At 33.3% G+C, this 11,639-nt stretch overlaps 1 pseudogene; it reads right to left on the bottom strand.

Annotated features, from left to right (window-relative positions):
- Positions 1-7,437: 7,437 nt before the first annotated feature.
- LOC116108250 lies at positions 7,438-11,136 on the bottom strand (annotated as a pseudogene).
- Positions 11,137-11,639: the final 503 nt, after the last annotated feature.

Genomic DNA, 11,639 nt, shown 5'->3' on the forward strand with positions numbered 1-11,639 from the left:
TAAATATAATAATTATTGCTTGACCATTTTAACCCTTAAAATCTCACAAATGTTTCTATGTAACTATTAATTGAAATCCCGTTATTACCCTCGGAAGGTGCTAGCCCTCTTCGGATAATCATTTCTCTCTCTCATCCTTCTCTAACTTCCCAAGGCTATTGGTGTGACATGTAGGTCCACCGTGGATTAGCAGTGAGCCGGTTCTAGATGAATCCGGAAACCTGTCCGGAGGCCAAGACTATGGTAAACTATCGCAATGTGCCATGTCCCTAAACCACGATGAAGAAATAATCATCGAACCCATTTCAGATCATACGTACCATGCAGGTAAAGTCCCTCCATTGAGATATCCTAATCGATATGGATTCATGAAACGTCAAAATCCTAAACTCGATTTCTACCGAATTGTCGATCAATATGTCCGGAACTTGTCATCACAAACTTACTTTTGTATGCTAATAATAGACTCTGGCAGAGGATTCAGTTTTCTGAACATTATCGATGTTCGTCTAGGAACTCGAATCCGGATGGAGTCAGCGGTACTCCCGATCCTATATTTCGAGTCAATGGACCCCTCTTGATCATCGTTCGTTTCTGCATGAACAAACGCATGACCAAATAGGCTATTGTACGAAAATGATTAGTCTCGTACTTATACACCGTATGACCATACGCATCCATATCGGATCCGACTACAAGTCTCAGGTCAAAGGACTACATCATGCACTGATATAACCAAACGATAAATCATTGACTACATGCTTTCAAGTGATTTGTCGTTATTCGGTCACGTTGAAAATAGTTCACCAACGTTAATCCATACCGATGCCCTAGGACATGCTATCTCGTCATCGTACTTATATCAACTCATGATATCTTTCGAAAGCATCGGTAGCCTACTGTACAATATAGTTGTCCAAATTTATATTGCTTCCGCAGGGAACCCTTTTCGATAATTCATTTACCTATTAAATGAATCATCTGGACAATCATATACATACTTTATTTTAAATGCATATGACTAAAGAAAGCAATTTAACTTATGAATTGAGAACTCTTTCTTCTATTATTTATGATATATATAGATACAAGAACAAATGCTCTGAAACGACAACACGAATGGTTTAGGGCATACACTAATATACACTAAACACTCCAGACTTGGCCAGATTTATCTCGTTCCCAGCGATGACTCTGTGAGATACACCTTTTTCTCCTGTAATTGTTATATTTAGTAGAAGCATGTAGTCGTGTGTTTGTGTGATTGTGTCTATAGTTTTACTTGTTATGAGATTTGTGTTTATGTGATTGTGTTGTAATTTAAAGAACCCAATTGTCTTATTAGATTAATGCAGTTGGGAGTTTTAACCATTAAATCTCCACCTCCAATTTCACACAATTTTTAAAGCAAGTAGTTCTCCTAAAATGAGATTTTAAGTTGTTTAGGGATGCAAAAATTCGGGTGTTATAAAATTTGTCCCACAACTGTGAAAAGTCAAACAAGGTTTAGGTAGAGGTAGTGCGAGTGCAGTCGTTGAAGAAATGGTTGATGATATGATGTTGTGATGAAGCATTGGAAAAATTGTATTGAAACAAATATGTCAACTCTTTTAAGTCTCTTTCATTACTTTTAATTATATAAAACACAGCCACACACAGAACATGAAAATTGCTTGCACTCTTCTCTCTTCCATGACCACTGGAACCAATTGCATCTAAAATTTTGTCGCAAAGTTACTAGATCAATTGCCGTTTACGGATGCATTATATAAATGTTTCTGTTCTTGTTGCTTTCAATAATACTATTCAATAACTAATATAATAATATAAATTCCACATGGGTTAAAATAATATTAACATGATTTAAGTGGCTTGTGGTTTGGATTTTGGTCACTCAAAATTCTCTTATCATGCATATTCAATAACTAATATAGTTCAGTTGAAAGCGTATATTATGTGGAACCATGTTAATTTAATTTTAAAGCGAAACAAGTGTCCGTGGCCCATGTTTTTTTGCCTTTCTTTTAAAATTCATCATTGACAATAATAGTATGATTGACTTTTATTATAAAAATGTTTTAATCACACAATGGAAGTCATTGATATAAACCTGAACAAGAAAACCCGTCAAATATGAATAAGAAACCTTGCTGTTTCTAATTTCCCCTATCTTTCTTTTTTTAAAATAAAAAAAATAAAAATCATTTTATATACTCCTTCTCGTGTTAAAGTTTGGATTGAATCTACAAAAGAAAGAAAGGAAAGCAAGCTTACTAGAAGACATTATGTAATAGCTTTGTATTCTCTTTAACTATTTCTTGATTTTTATATGCTCACACATCCAAGTAATTATAAATTTATTTGTAGTTATAGTTTGATTGATTAAAAAAACAAGTAGAAGGACAAATCTTATTGAATGATGATGAAATATTTGAAGAGGTCCTTGGTCCAGAGAAAAATGACTATCTGCGTGCTTAGGTCCAAGAAAAAATATCCATGAATATTTGGAAGTAGACCAATTAAAGCACAACTTATGAAACAAGTACAAACAACAAGGAAGGAATCTAATGAAAGGTGAAGGAGGCAAAGAGGAAGCAAATGAGAAATTATAAGAAGTAAAGGCAAATGAAGGAGATGAATAGACGATGCGAAGAGAAGTTCAAGATGATGTTACAACTTAAGGTCAACAATCTTCAACAAATAAAACAAATCTTTGTTGGATGAAATTGTAAGTTATTTTGAAAATTGCATATATACTATGAAAACTATTTTTCTTTTACATTAATCATAAAGTAATATGCAATAATGACATTAGTCTATATGATTAATCTTTTTTTTTTTTTTTCAAATTTGATATTGCAGGTTGGTGGAAATTCTTAAATGGTCAAAAAAGGTTCATATAACATTAAAGCATTCATATTTTGTAAAAAAATTAGTTGATAACATTTTTAATTACTAAGATGAAAGATTTTATGAGTAGACAATTATTTGGTTAAAAATGACTTTATTAATGTTTTATTTTTTATATTAGAATTTTTCTCATGACGTTATATTATCTATTTAATATAAAAATATTGTTATAAATTTGTAATTATTATTATATTTGTTAATTATAGCAATATTTGTTACAATTAATTTTAATCGGAGCAATAAATTATAAATTCTTGATATAAATTATTTGTTTCATAGCAAATAATTATAATATTTAGCTACAAATCAAAAGTATTCATAATAAGTAATTTCAATATTTAGCCATTAACAAACTATGTCCATAGCAATATCTTTTCGTATATGGATATGACTTTTATATGTCCGTAGCAAATAATTTAATATTTAGCAACGAATTCACTATATATGTGGCAAATGATCTTTTTATTTAGTTATGAATTTAGTGTTCACGTAGCCAAAATGTTAATATATTTGCCATGGATATTATTTTTGTAGCAGAAATTTTCAAGTTTTAGTTATAAGTTTATATTTGTGTAGCTAAAACGCAAACATAGCTATATGGACTATTTTCCATGGCTATAAAGACAAAGCTTTTGCTTCAAGTTTATTATTGTTGTGGCAAAAACATCTAAGCTTTTAGTTACATATTAATCTCATTCATAGCAAAAAATATAAACTGTTAGCTACGTAAGCAAAAAGTTACATGGCTAGCTTTTAGCTACGCCACTTCTAGCTACGATAAGCTACAAAACATTGCATTTGTAGCTAAACTATTTAGCTATGCAAATTCATATCTTTAGCTACAATGAATGTCATGACTAAAAATGCATAATGTTGTAGTGAGTCTAACTGGGCCATGATCAAAACATAAAAGTTGTAGCTTCGTCTCTTAGCTTTAAAACGCCACTAGAACCATTCAATTGGAGTTGTGTAGCTCAAGTTATGATCATTTTCGTGCAGCATGTTTTGGCAAAAAAATTTCTGAACATAAATTTCCCGCATTGCGCCGCGGCATGATTTTGTGGTGCCGTAGCATGAAGTTCCTGTCCATTTGCAATTTTATGCTGTAGCATGGGAATAGTTCTGCTGCGGTGAACAATCTTAAAAAATTCATAACTTCTTTATTTGAGCTCCGATTCTCGAACCGTTTGTTTCTACCCGCTTATGATTCTTTCATCTTCAATGTCCAAGCTTGAAATCCTCATTTTTCAACACCTAAACACCTGAAAATTCACAAAACATACCCGTGATTCTAGAAAACAAAAGAGATATAGAAATTAAGTAAAATTAATCAATTAAACCTAATTCCCTCACAAAATACCCTTAAAATCACTAAGTATGAGTGCACTTCCAAGCACTCATCATCCACGTTCTGATGAGATCGTTTTAGAACATCATTCTGAACAACCTCCACCACAGGTGGAATGACAAGTTGTGCAACAGTCTCAACAAGAGGCTATTGATACAACATTAAGGAGATCTACTAGAACAAAGAAATCAGCAATTCCTACTAACTATATAGTGTATATGCAAGAGTCTGACTATCACATAGGTGTTGAGGATGACCCGGACACGTTTTCACAAGCTATGGACAGTAGTGAATCTGAGTTGTGGTATAATGCCATGATTGACAAGATGAATTCTATGGCAGATAATAAAGCTTGGGACCTTATCGAGTTACCTACTAGAAAGAAACCTATTGGTTGAAAATGGGTATTTAAACCAAAAGGGATTCATTAGGCAACATTGAGAGATACAAGGCTAAGCTTGTTGCCAAGGGGTTGATGCAAAGGAAAGGGATAGATTATAAAGTAACGTTTTCTCTAGTTTCTAATAAGGATCCTTTCCAATCATTATGACATTAGTTGGCCATTTCAATTTAGATTTACATCAAATGCATGTTAAAACGGCTCTCTGTAATAGAGATTTGGAGGAAAAGGTTTATATGAAACAACCTAATGGGTTCATTTCAAGTGATGGTGAGCATTTGGTTTGCAAGCTTAAGAAGTCCATTTATGGACTTAAACAAGCCTATCGATAGTGGTATTTAAGATTTCACATTGTTATATCTTCATTTGGTTTTGTAGAGAATGTCATGGATCGGTGTATATACCATAAAGTCAGTGGGAGCAAAATCATATTTCTTGTGTTATATGTTGATGATATTCTACTTGCAACCAATGATTTGGGTTTGCTGCATGAGGTGAAACAATTTCTTTCTCAACATTTTAGTATGAAGGATATGGGTGAGGCGTCTTATGTCATTGGCATTAAAATTCATAGGGATAGGTCTCAACATGTTTTGGGACTATCTCAGGAAGCCTATATTAATAAAATTCTTGAGAGATTTAGGATGAAAGATTGTTCACCCAGTGTTGCACCCATTGTTAAGGGTGATAGGTTCAATCTGAACCAATGTCTTACACTTGAGATTGAAAAGGAACAAATGAAAACTATTCATTATGCTTTAGCTGTTGGAAGCCTAATGTATGCTTAAGTCTGTACTAGACCTGAAATTGCATTTGTAGGTGGCATGTTAGGAATATATCAAAGTAATCCTGGTTTATATCATTGGAGAGCTGCAAAGAAGGTCATGAGGTATCTTCAAGGATTCATGCTTACTTGTAGACGATTTGACATTTTAGAAGTCGTTGGATATTCAAACTCAGATTTCGCTGGCTGTGTTGATTCTCGAAAATCAACATCCAGATATGTTCTTATGCTAGACAGAGGTGCTATATCTTGGAAAAGTACCAAACAATCTTTGGTTGCCACTTCTACCATGGAAGCTGAGTTTGTTTCCTTTTTTGAGGCTACTACACAGGGTATTTGGTTGAGAAGTTTCATTTCTGGGTTTGGAGTTGTTGAGTCTATCTCTAGGCCAATAAGGTTGTATTGTGACAATTCAACTGCTATGTTCTTTACTAAGAACAAAAAAAGTGGAAGTCAAAGTAAACACATCGATATTAAGTATTTAGCAATAAGGGAGCACATTAAAGCCAAAGAAGAGCTCATTGAATACATACACACCGAGCATATGATTGCTAATCCTTTGACAAAAGGAATGCCACCAAAGATGTTCAAGGATCATATAGTTCAAATGGGACTACATCCCGCTTTGTCACTATGAGAGGCAATACTTTCATTCTCTGAAACTTTATAATTTAGTTTGTTTTCTCTTTTAAGTTGTATAGATTTTGGTTGGAGACAAACAAACATTCTGGAGGACCTGTAACAAACATTTGAGGTTTGTTCATAAAGTAATATTCCACATTTAAACATTTATTTAGAAAGAGAAAAATTGCATAGTAATACGTAAAAGGTAATACTTGTTTAAAAGGGACTTACAACTATGATTCATGCAATTCTATTTTTCTAATTAAACATAAAAAATATAAAACTACTATGTTGTGGATTGTGTAATAAAAGTTTAGTCCAAGTGGGATAATGTTAGAATTTTGATTAGAACTTTTAATTAATTAAAATTCATTGACTAAAATTACTATTTGGTCCTTCACTTTTATAAGTTAGTTTTATATAAAATTTAACTGCTGAGCAATTTCTTAGCAGTTATCTCCGGCGGTTGTCCTTGATGGAAAAACTTCTTCGTACTTTAAAAAGGGTACAGTTACAGATCCCCAATACACATAATTAATTTTGATTTCCCAAAAACCGTCATTTTGAGAATTGCAGTGCATTGGAAGAGTCTGTAATCTTTGAAGAACACAGCAACAACAAATTGCTATGACTGGAGGTTAGTGATTAAATTATTTCGCTTCCACAAATCTGCATGAATACATGAACATGTATATGAGTAATGATATGAATATATACATGTTGATTATAAGTGATTTACATTATGATCTTACAATTAGAATAGCAGTTGCTTTTAGAAATTCCTCATTCATATCCTTTCAAGTATTCACAATTTGTTCGTGAAACAATTTAACAACCTCTTCCTCTGAAACACCATGCTTTGCTTTATGTAACATTCAACTGTTGAGGCAACACGCCCTCTCTTTTGCTCAACCTCCACAAAACAAATAATATGAAATTGAAGAAAGAAGTGTCTAAATCTGAATTGGGCTTGAATGAAGAGTATGAACCAAATGAGGTAATGCAGTTACTTATGACCTGCAATGTCATCCATGAGTTTGCAAATTATTGAGGAGACCTGAAAAATTTTAGGATTGCTGAGTACCCATTCAAATGATTTTTTGGTTACTATATCTCCCATTCCCACAAATGATATGGTTGCTAACATTAAGTAACCATAAACTCTTCCATTGTCGGTACATATTTTTGGTCACACCAATTAGCTTCAATGATGTAATTTCTCACTAAAATCTTCATCTAAGAAACCATAAAAAATAAATCAAAATTTGTATTGCAATTAATAATCACTGACAAGAATCTTACTTGCTTCAATTAATAAATTAAAATGAGATTTACCCTTTCTTTTGCATAATCAAGACTGCATAATTTTCCTCAGCTGGCCATGTCTTTCTCAATTTCATCGTAAACATCAAGGAGAGCCCTATAACTAACTTTCATATACCTATGAGTTAAGGATACGACATAGTAAAAATATAAATTAGAATAGAATAATAAATAATTACTGATGAGTTAAGGATACGACATAGTAAAAATTGAGGAAATACAATCAAACCTCTCAATTGCAGTAGTTGAAAGTTCAAGTTCCTCAATTGCACCATATGCATCATAGATGTCATCAATAATGGAAGACATGGCAATCACTTTGGTTAGAATCCTCGTAGCCAACCTATAACCAGGCTCGAAATACACTCCCACTACCCAAAAGTGTAACTCTATCACTCTGTCTCTTACAAAAGGTAGCTTATTCTTAACATCTAAAGTTTTCCACCACCTAATTAAACAACAATAGTAAGAGGCCATTTAAATAAGCAATAGTTGAAAAATCCTTACGACAATCTGGAGTCATTCATACCTTGTGATGTTACTGAGTTCTTTCTGGTACACGTTTTGTAATACATTAAAATCTTATTTTGCAAATTCTAAAAGAACTTCACTGTGCAAAGGGTCTTCTTGATAGATAAGCATGTAATATCTTGCCTCTAGCCTTGGTATGCTTTAGCAAAAAGGTCCAATTAAGGCATGGTTAACTTGTACTAAAAGTTGAGAGCTGAATTGGGTTGCTACTAGTTCAAGATAAGTAGTAGTGAAAGTAAGCACTTCATCTAGTATAGTTTCTCCATCCACCTTGAGAAGTGCAACTTCATACAAGCTTAACATTCCTAGAACATCTCCTAAAAAGGATGCCTAGAAGTTCCCATAGCTGTCCTTGAACTTTTTGAAGACATCTGCCTCACCATACAACACATACAGCATGAACTCTAATCATATGCAAGAGCTACAACCACTTGAATTATATTTCATGAAATTTTCGAAGACGCTTTTTTTGGCAAAAGGTACAAACAATGCGACAAGCTTTAAAGAACAAAGGAGCAAGGAGGAAAAGGACATATTACAACAAATTTCATACCCATGTTGTCTAGGTAACCGAAATTCCAGAGAGATAGAATAGAGATCATGTTAGAGTTGGTGAACTCTATTCAAAGTTTAGATACCCATGTTAACTTGTCAATCAATCTACAAATGTAAAGCACACTAGCATCACTACAAGGAAAAAGGCCTTTCTTGACGAGGATTTCCTGTCAAGAAAGGGGTACAATGACAATTTTTGAATTGCCATTGTAGCCCCTATCAAGAAAGAGTCATGACAGTTTTAGAACTGTTAAAGACCTCTTGACAGATTATTGACAGTTCGATAACTGTTAAGAATTTAATAGAACTTGAACCAAATCCTTGATAGTTCAATAACTGTAAAAAATTTAGCCAAATTTTTCAATTTTTTTTTTTTTTTAGAATTTTAGCCAAATTGTTGACAGTTTTCACACTATCAAGATTTTGTTTGTTAATTTTTTTTTAAATTAATAAAATTTCTTTATTATTACATATTAAATTATAAAATAATTGAATGAAATGCTTCATAATATTATGACCATTCAACAATATGTAATGAGACATCGAACAATTGATCGAATAATACATAAATTATTGTTGCTTTGAGTAAACAAAATTGAACAACAGTATAAATTTTACAATATTGCATAAACAATAATGAAAAGTTTGATACATAGTTTTTGCCCTCATTGGCTTTTGACATCACTGAAACAACAATATATAATCAACTACTCTCTCGGGGTCTTGAAGTTAAATCAACTGGGTTACCATGGAAGAAGAAAATAGACTAAGAAATCAACAATTTAAACTTTCAATGAAAAGACCTGTCTATGAATTTCTTCAGCTAATCCACCAGTTCGCGACCAAGATGTTGTGACTTTAATTTGTGAACAATTGTTGCCATTGAATCAACTAGTTGTCCATGTAAGAGGATATCAAGTTTCACCAAATCGGATTCTTGATATCTGTTAACAACATCGCTCAGTATGTGTCAAACAGAAGTAAAACTAAAATTCTAATTGTTCCATCAAAGTATCTAAAACGACTGCCTTCTGAAGAAATGAGAAATTATCTTAATGATGAATCACATTGAGACATAACTCCAAATATGAGGAAAGTCTATTGGGAGGCTTCATACAAAATCAATTTTATCAAGTGGCATGAGATAGGCTGTCCAAGGGTGTGAATTTCTAAGTAGTCATTACAACTCCCAGTAGCCCAGTAGTAATAAAAAAAAGTTGCAACTCCCCCCAAACATTAGAATGTGAACTTGAATATCACATACTCCGGCTAGTGCCATTCTTTATGATTCAGATTGTGTGTGGGTGCACATATGCACATGTATGTGTGTGTGCGTGAGAGAGATAGAGTGAGAAACTTACTCTGAGTCCTCATAATCAAATGATGCATAACTTGATGTTATACTCTTCAATTCATTATAAAAATCAACAACAATCTCTCTCAAAGGTAGGTGACACTTCATAAAGGCCTGTTGACTGCATATATGAAACTCAAACGATTAACATTTTAGCTGCGGAATAGTTCATGTCAGGGTATATATGAAACTTGGAAATTTAACTAACAAAATGAGCAACAAATATTAATCAAGGCGAGACCAATGTATATATAGGACCAATAAAACCTAGTATTTGCATTTTATTTACAAATTTTCATTGGTTAACTGAAAAATTAAGAACAATTGACAATAACATAAGAATTTCAAAAGGACTACCATTTGGCCTGGCACCAACCTCTCAGAGCAAAGTGTAATGACAGACCCCACGTAACTTGAAGCATACAACAAATTAGCACAGGATGAATAAATGTTTTGCATGGTGCAATAATAGTTATTAAGTAAAGGGACTACGAGAGCTTACTTACTAGGAATGATAATTGTAGCTAACACTGCAGGTTCCCAAGAAGCTGTGACTTGTTGTTTGGGATTAGACGACAGTGTGACAGGATTCTGAACTTCTACTTTGCTAAAAATCATCAGGTAGTGTTTGGTAAAGCATAGTCAATGACAAAATTATAAAGCAGAACTAAAAGGCATACCTCCCATCAAAATACTCAAATATATAAGGAACGGCGGGAATGGTTGAAATGACGTGTGCTCCATACTCCTATATTAATTAAGGGGTGATAAACGGCGGGAATGGTTGAAATGACGTGTGCTCTATACTCCTATATTAATTAAGGGGTGATAAGAATAAGCAAATATTTTTCTTTTTCTTTTTTCATAGAGCTCTGCTGCAAATACTCAGAACATCACAATCAGTACAACAAACACTGTAAAACCCAAAAAAATCAAAGTTTAAAGCATAATCACTTACCCTCTTCAGCATCTGCAAACTCAGGAAGAAATCTACCATCTTCTTGAACTTTCTTCTGCAACCCAAATAAAAAATGCTACCCCAAAAACAGTGCATAGATCAACCAAAGAATAACCCAAAAGCCAAATTCATTGTAAATCTAAAATCAACCATACCTAGGCTGAGACTTGTGGAAATGGACACCACAAACTGAGCCATCATGCTTGTCAAACCTATCAATCAGAGTCCCCATATGATAGTCCCGTAGCTGGATCACACCATTGTGAAGACTTGCAAGGATCCATGGTCTCTTACTATGGAAACTCAGTCCCTTCACTCTATTACTTTTTGTCTCAAACTTGGTCAACATTTTTCTCCAAACTAGAGCTGGGCATTTGGGACCGGGCCCAAAAGCTTAGCATCAAAACCTGGTTCTAGGACCGGTCCTAGGACGGGCCCAAGCCCTCCATTGGGCCCTCCTCCAAGGCCCGGGCTTAGGCCCAAATTTTTTTTACATTTTATCATTTTAGTCTTTTGTAAAATTACATGAAACCCCCTAAAATAAGTATAAATTAAAGGACTAAAATAAAATTTTATAAAATTTATTAACAAAAAAAAATTTAACTTTTTATAACCGTTGGCTGCTGCCAAGGGTTATAAAAAATTTTATACCAACGGTTATAAACTTATAATTATAAGTTTTTTTTTCATTCCCCCCCCCCCCCCCCCCCCAAAAAAAAAAAACGACACTATAAATAACCCTAAAACCTTTAATTTTTTCACACCATCAATTTCTCATTGTTTCAATCCTCAATCTCTCTACTCCAAATCTCCAATAAATTTCTCATTCAATTTATATTTATAATTTATTCA

The sequence above is a fragment of the Pistacia vera genome, unplaced genomic scaffold, assembly GCF_008641045.1.
Source record: "Pistacia vera cultivar Batoury unplaced genomic scaffold, PisVer_v2 Contig56, whole genome shotgun sequence".
Lineage (NCBI taxonomy): Eukaryota > Viridiplantae > Streptophyta > Magnoliopsida > Sapindales > Anacardiaceae > Pistacia > Pistacia vera.